Raw genomic sequence first — 8,523 nt, forward strand, 5'->3', positions numbered from 1 at the left:
CGTTTCTCTCAACTCCAGGTCATCTCTTTCATATAGTCCTTCGTTGCGAAGAGTTAACTCGCAACGTGCACGTGCTAGGAAGGAGAACACGTGTGTCGACTCTTTCGCCTTCTACGAGAACCCTGGAGCGGTCACGTTTCAAGCGTTATTAAACGCTTCTTATCCAACGCGACCTTGATATCGATCCTTCCTACCTCCCTCCCTTCCTCCCTCGGTCGTTGCAACGAATCGAGAGTGCGTACGACGTGCATAGGATTTCTTATGAATGTTTGAACCATCAACTGAATCGACTGAATGCATATTATTCTTGTTAGATAATACATTTAGAACGTTTCTTTTTGAAGAGAAGAAGATTGATTATAGAGAATGTTTCGTTTAACGTTTGTGCTTATTATTTTCGTTTTGTTATATCAAATTGGAAAATTGGTTAGTTCAATTTTAAACAGCATACAAATACGTTTATGATATACTGTGGATGTATGCGAAAGAGATTTCAAGTAAAAATTTAGGAAAAATTGATTCGATTGAATTTCAGAAAGAATCTGATCTGAAAAGCTTGTCGCTTCTCGTCACTTTTTATCGCTTGAAACTTTACATTTTGTCAGAGACAAGATAAGAGAGGACTTCGGCAGTTTTCAATCTATCGCATACAATAGGAAAACGATTTCCTTGTGCAGTTGCTTCGAAGATGTAGTCACTTCGAGTTAAGTCGATTCTCCACGACGAGATCCGGGGAAAAAAGTTTCCGTGGAGGCTGCGATGAGAAACGGAAGGACGGAAAACGGCCGGTCGAGTCTCTCGCGAGTAAAATCTCGCACGGCCCGATTTATTTCCCCTTTCTCTCTTTTTCTCTTTATCTTTCTATTTCTCTTTCTCTCGGTCCTAAGAGGTCGTAATAACTCTCTTAAATTCATAGCTCGGCCTCTTAAAATTCCATCGTCTCACTGGCGTTCGCAGTTCTCCGCCATTGTCGTAGCAATTTATCGCGAATCCCCAAAGTGTCGTGAGCCGTTTGGTACGTCGTGGAAAAAGAGAAACGAAGATGAGAAAAAGATGAAGAAGAGAAGGAAGATAAGAAGTAAAAAAAAAAAAGGGAATCAATGTGGGCTATGGAGAAGAAGAAGTAGTAGAAAAAGAGGAAGAAGAAGGAGAAGAAGAAGAAGAAGAAGAAGAAGAGAACAAAAAAAAGAAAGAAGACAGGTCGAGTTTGAGAGCTTTGTCCGGAAGCCGAAACCTGTGTTTTATCTTCCAGTTGCCGAACTTTTAGTCCTTCCTCATCCTTCCTTCTCGACGTGGTCCTTGACAGAGAAGAAAAGAGGCCACGAAGAAAGAGGCTGTGTATGTGTCTGTAAGAGAAAGAGGTAAAGAACAAGAGAGAAAAAGAAAGAGGTGATATAAGTTGCGAGATAAAAAGGAGAAACGAAGGTAGACGGAAAATGAAAGAAAGAAAGAAAGAAAGAAAGAAAGAAGTAAAGAAAGAGAGAAAGAGGGAGAGAGAGAGAGAGAGAGAGAGAGAGAGAGAAATGTCGAGTTAGAATCGCTCGTGCTACGGTAAAAAAGGTAAAAAAAGAAGAAATGAGGGAAAGTGGGCCACGAGTTTCGTGGTTTATTGAAAAGCTGCCGCTTAAGTGCTTCCACCTTTCGACTCTTCCTGTCCAACGGGCTTTAGACAGGTGCTGGCCTGATTCTTGTACACTCTCCTTTTTCTTTTTTACTTTTTTCCCTTCTTCTTCTTCTCTCTCTCTTTCTCTTCTCTTCTTTTTCTCTTTCTTTCTCTCTTTTTCTTTCTTTCTTCCTTTCTGCAAGAACTTTTATTGGCTCACCAACGTCTCCGAGAGAGCACCGAAGACCGACATAAATATTTAGTCGATTATTTTAACGGGTTGCCGTAGTAATGGCCCGCCAAGCACTTCTCTCGTTTTGCGCTTCTTCTCGACGACTCGTCCTAGACCGAGGACTTCTGAAATTGGATCGAGCACCTGCGTCGAGCGTGGTATCGAAGGAGCTAAATTAGATGAAGCGATAGAGAGAAGTAGAGTAGATTCGTAAGATGCTACTTCGTATCTTACAAATTTTCGTACCTTTGTTGTCGCGTTTTTGCAAATGAAAAAGAAAAACAAAAAAGCAAAAGGATTAAATCCATAACCGGTTCTTAGCATTTATTCGATATTAAGAATTTAGTAATTATCATTATCGTTAGATCAGAGTAATCGTATTTCGTTAAACTAGAATAATTTCAATTCCGATCACATTATTGAAAATTATATTTACTAATATCCAATAATCGTTTATCAATAGCGAGGAATTTCCTTCGTTTCTTTGAAGTTTCCTTTATCGAATCTTCGATTAAATCCCTGCATTCCATTCTCCCTTGTCTTCTTCTCTAAATATTCCTACCCTTCGTTGGAGTCATCCCAAAAGAAGAAGATAGTCAGTGATTCGGAAACCCTAATCCCTTTTGTATATACCATGGTAACGAAACAAAGCAGTGTACGCATCGGAAGTCGAAACGTCGTAGGTGTCCTTTCGTTTCCTCCCTTACTTTCAGAACCGTGAACGTTAAAGCGAAAGATAGATAGATAGATAGGGAGAGATAGAGAGAGAGAGAGAGAGAGAGAGAGAGAGAGAGAGAGAAAGAGAAAGAGGGAGACAGCAGGAGGGTAAAATTGAAGGGTGCACGCGTGCGTTGGCACGAAGAATACAATGACGAGGGAGAGAAAAGGGAGATATGGAAAAATCCGTATCCAAGAGTTTCCATCGAGGAATCTCGCTCGGATTCGCTCGTTAAAGCGACATAAAACTTGTGTACGCCTTTGCTGAGGCAATAAAAAAAATGTCTGCCCTTCTAATTGTTTCACTGTAACTTTAAGAGAAAGAGATAGAGAAAAAGGAATAGAGCAACGGTATCAAACCGAGATACTCTTTGTGCTCGTTGAATTCTTTTGTAGTGGAAGTAACGTTGATTCTTTTTCTTCTTCTTCTTCCAAATTTACGATTCATTTGGAATACTCGGTGTATCTCCATGTCTTACGATTTTTTAGACTGATCTTACTGACACGTTCGTATGGAATTATTTAAAATATCGTAGATTCAGGTACATATATGCTAGGAATTTTTAAAAATAGAAAAAATTCTCGTAAAATATCGAGCAAGGAAAATGTAGGACCGATTAGGAAATATATTCGTAATTTACATAGGTTATTTAAGAAAGTTTTTGTTGTGATTAGGGAATAGAAGAATCTGTAATTACTAAGTTCTCGGTATTGCACGATATCTAGTAGAATAAATCACGAAATTAGTTTACTCAGACGCTAAGAATGAATTCTGCATGTTCTTCCCTCGTTTCTCCGTACTTGCATGAACTTCCTTTCGAGTAAGTTTTGGATGCAGCCGCTACTACACTCGCTTGCGTGAGAAGAATGCGAGTAGAAAAAGACTAGGGAAGTAAACTGCACTTTAGTTTTACCAGAGTTATCATTGCGACTAACTAACTTTACGAATTTTCTTGTAAATTAGAATTCTTTCGAAGAATTATTATTTATGAATTTTATTTTTCAACATTTCTCTTCTTTCGTAAAAATCTTTTTTACCGTTTCAATAAAAAAGAGTAGAGAAAGAAAAAGCGAATAATAAATTCAAATGTTATATGGAATTCAATTGAAAAGCTCTTTTTAAAGCATCAACCAGTAATGCACGAATTACATATATTTTCGTATTATTTCATACGAATTACGAATTCTTTCATTGAAAAACGGTAATAATGCAGTCTAGTATTTTCTGAATTCTCTTTCGATTTTAATTCGATTATAAGCGATAAATCTCTTTCGATATTATTCTACGTACATTTTGATATTTAACGCAGTAACGTTCGAAATTGATTAAAATGCATATCACATATTAATCGCCATTGGAGTATTAACATTTTTAACGTTTCATTTCTGCTACAGAGAAATTTGTTAATCTTTTAGTTAGTTACCTGTATAACTTAAACTCACAAAGATGATTTTCGTTGTAACTCTTTCCTCGAAACGTTAGGAAAGATAAAGATATCCAACCATTTATCTATCCTCCCTAGACAGCCTTAAGGTTTGGTTCTCCGCGACGAAAGCTACGACGACAACGTTCTTCCAACCCCTAAAGCTGATAAATAGAACGAGTTTCGCCGTTGCAACGTGTTGCTTCGGCTTACTCGTCTCGTTATAGCGAGAGGAGGAAGCCTAAGTGCACGAAACTTCGGCCTCGATCCGCTACCACGGGAATGCGAATAGGTAATGGCGTGCGAGCTGCTCTTTGGGAATAACTTAACTCGCAAACTTAAGTTAACCGTACGGGGATAGAGAGACAGAGAAAGATAGAGAATCCGGCAGAGTAAAGTAGAAAACAAATTAGGAAAAGAGAGAGAAAGGTGTATACGTGTATATATCGAGATTAAGAAAAATATATAAATTTATAGAAAACGATAGGAGAAGTTAGTCCGTCTCTTCTCAATGTTTCTTACTTTCTTATTCTTACTTCTTGTATCTCATCTATCTCTTTCTGTTGTTCCAAAAAAGAGAAGAGGGTGTAACGCTATAATGTTAGGAGATGGAGAACTGCTGAGAAAGTGGATGAAGATGGGATATACTTTTTCTTTTTTCCCTCCCTCTCTCTCTTTCTTCCTATCTCTCTATCTATCTATCTATCTACTTCTTTACTCGAGTCCGTGAAATGTGGCTTAATATCGTCGCACAACCCGGAACGCTTCTCAACGATCTGGGAATCCGCTATGGGAATATTTCGGGTTTAACCTTTCCTCTCACGATGCAATCCGTTGATGATGTTGAAAGGGCTTCTCAAGCGCCAATTAACATTGCTCGATACTTCTCTTTCTACTCAAATTTATAGTTATATGTATGTCGTTATATCCTATTGAAATAACAATGATATAGGAACTCTTGAATCGTTAATATCATAAATCGTAAGAATGCATTAAATTTGGATTTTTCGTTCTATTCTAAAACATTTAAATCTTATGAAATACTATCTATTCCACTTTCATCTATAATATTCACTTGGTGTAGATAGAGTATCAGAATCCGATTCATCGAACATTGAATTTCAGTTAACTATCAATATATTAAATTCCCAGTTCTGCACGTAACGGAAGCTAGCTAGTTTCGTGATACGCGTAATCGAGTTATACGCATTTCTACAAATTCATGTATTCGGAAATGTAGATGAAACGTAGAAAGTGTTAGTATTTTGCAGATTTGTAAGGAATATTCACGAAATTTTGTTTTGATAGTTTTGAAGATTGACAGAGAAAGAAAAAAAAAAATATATATATATATATATGGATAAAATTTACTTTAGATTATTTTCTTTCTATTTACGATACAAGATAATAATTTGTCGATAGATTTCAGTTACATTAACCATCAAACATTTCTATCGGCATTATGTATTCGACTTTGCATTAGTATCGTATTATATAAAATGCCTTTTATCGGAATTAACGGTAATTGCATATACCAAATGTGGAAACGAGAAATGAGTCCTATTATCCGTTATCTTCAATTAATGAAATTGCTTTGGAAAAGTGGAGCTCTTCCGATAAATGATAGTATTTTGGCGAGTACAAATATAATTTACGTATATGTTACCAGTATTATCTGTATAACCAGATTAGGATATTAGAAAGGAAGTATTTTTATTATTTCATAACTACATTTCCAATATTAAATTCTCGAAAGTTATAGCAAAGATATCTTATCCGAATCGAATATAATCGAGATTAATAACTTGATTTGTAAGTTTTATCTATAAGATAAAATTATAATACGTCTCATAGATAGCCGTAATCTTTTTCTTTTTTTTTTACGTTGCTAGGCAGAAAATTTATTAATTATTCGTCTCGTAGCTAGTGGCCCTCGAGCTCGCGGTCAATGAGCTAGGGAGGACTTGTAAACTCTCAGTTAATTAGAATCGATTAAGTCGAGGAGACCTCGCTCGTCTTCTTTACTCTTATACTTTAGCCCACTAACTACCGACACTCCGTCGTCCACTTAAACTTTTTCACGAGCGTCTCCATACAATTTACTAAATATCGTATTGTCCCATTTATTTAAATATCCAATATTTCCATCGGAGATTCTTTTTTTTTCCAATAATAAATAATATACAATTTTAAGATTATCGATAAATAATAGTGTCCCTCGTTAGATTCGATTTGCGAATTGAATTTTCGTGAAAAAAGGAAATTACAGACACGGGAAATAGTTTGAAGAGAGATAGATAGAAACTGGAAACCCTTCTAGAATGTACTGCACCCTTCGTACAGACCACAGATTTATGCCGTAATTTGAATAATCGCGGATCTCGCGATCGAACTCGAGCCTGTTCGAATCGAATACCTAATCCGCCCGTATAGACGGACGATAGAGTGTCGGAGTTCGTGCTCGGCTGCCATCGTGCGAAAATGGTCAGAGGAATTCGAGGTTTCTAGGAGGAGAGAGGAGAGAACGAAGGCACGAGTGTTTCGTGAAATAATCGGAATATAGGAGGATTTAAAGATAGAGAGTTATGTTAACAACGATGAGGATGATGATAATGATGGTGCCGATGAATTCTATTAGAGATACCGATTGCTATTACATAATAAATTCAACCGTCTGTCTATAATTATCGATATCGGTTTAAAATATAAATGAAATTTATTTCGATAGTATCCGAATCGTTCTTCGATCGTATCAGAAATATAAAAATATAAATTAATGATTTTTTAAAGAAAAGACATAAAGAAAATAACAAGTAAATAAAGAAAGGTAAACTAAATAAAGAATTGCGTAGGGTAAACTATTTTCGTGAAAAATCAGGTTACGGTTAAATATAAAAAATAATCGAACGAAGGGTAGAAAAGGTTAAAATCGATATCGCAGGTGCATGATTCAAGGGAATAAGATCGGACGAACGAAGCAAAGAGCCGAGAGCATCGTGGGGTTATTATTTTCAGGGTCGACGCAGATGTTGCTTACTCGTGTTCGAGCACGCGGAAAGAAACGACAGAACGGTGTCGTCGAAAACTCTACTCGAGAGTAGACGCGTTACAGCGGGTGTGTTATTCATAGGTCGAAAACCCCTATGGATCATCCCTGGTTATGGCCTGGGGCAGCAATTTCTTGTAGATACACAAGCTAACGACTACGTTAGCTTTCTCCCTATCCGCATGAGGTAATTATAAGCGTACCCTACGGAATGTCGACGATATTATATGACTTTCCTTGCTTCTAAGCTGAATTTCTTTGATATATTTGTTTAAACGACGCGAATATATTATATGCATCTGATCTTTTAAAAATAGTCGATTCTTTTCGTCTGTTTATTCGAAATCCAAATTTATTTTAAAAGTTATATATGTATATCGTACACAAAAACACATAGGCGCGCGACTCATATCACCTATAAAAATATATATAAAAAGAAACGATAAAAAGAAATGTCTCGAAGAAACGCGAAACATCTGAAGAAATAAAAGATCTCTTGACGGTTTCGCAGACGCGTTCGATGAGAGGAAATATGCGAGATCTCGAAGTAGTCTGTTTCGATGGTCCTCCCGTGTCGTCTAGAACGCATCGAAGCGTCGTATCGCGACTTTTAAACTTGCCTGGAACGAGCTTGGCCGTTTTCGTCTGCTCGTAACGCTCGGTACATGGCTTCTACACGGGGATATAGTACGTACTTACCTAACGGCGTAGACGACGATGAGAAGGACGAGGATGACGAGAAAGACGAGAAGGAGAAGAGAGTGGTGGAGGAAAAGGAAAAGGAGGAGGAGCACCAAGAGGAGGAGGAGGAGGAAGTGGAAAACTCTGAGGAGAGAGAGACCGCAATGGCCGAGCACGAAGCTCCTTGAGATATTGCGCGAGAGTATACGTGACTCGAGCTTTGCGACATAGTTCGCGTGCACCTAAGATTCTTCTTCTTTCTCCTCCTCCTCTTTCTCCTCCTCCTCCTCCTCCTCCTCCTCCTCCCCTTTCTTCTTTTTCCTCTTCTCATTCTTCTTCTCCCTTTTTACTCTGCCGAGAGCAAACGTAATCAGGATGCCGACTAGAAAGTCCAAAACGTATGTGTAGACATATACAACAGAGGGAAGTGAGAGAAACGTGCGATAGAACGCGGAAAAGAGAAGACATAATTTGAGTCGAAGGAAGCTACGAGCTCTCGGCTATTGCAGGAGGAGGGAACGGCGATTGTTGCGCGAGATATAGATCGTGAATGCCGGAGGCTGGATGAAAATGGTCCATGCGGATCGATTTTTCTCGAGAATTCGTTTCCAAAGATACGTTCTCCCCGCCTATAAACGTTCTATTCGGTCTTCTTCTTCTTCTTTTTTTCTTTTTAATAAATAAATATTCGATTACGCTCGAATAGCACGGAAATAACACCAAAGATTTTCATTTTCATCTTTATAAAGAGAACTTTGTTTAAGTTCGTTATAAATTGCGACTACGTTTTCTTACATTATCGAATTAAATCATTTTTATT

The sequence above is a fragment of the Vespula pensylvanica genome, chromosome 19, assembly GCF_014466175.1.
Source record: "Vespula pensylvanica isolate Volc-1 chromosome 19, ASM1446617v1, whole genome shotgun sequence".
NCBI classification, from domain to species: domain Eukaryota; kingdom Metazoa; phylum Arthropoda; class Insecta; order Hymenoptera; family Vespidae; genus Vespula; species Vespula pensylvanica.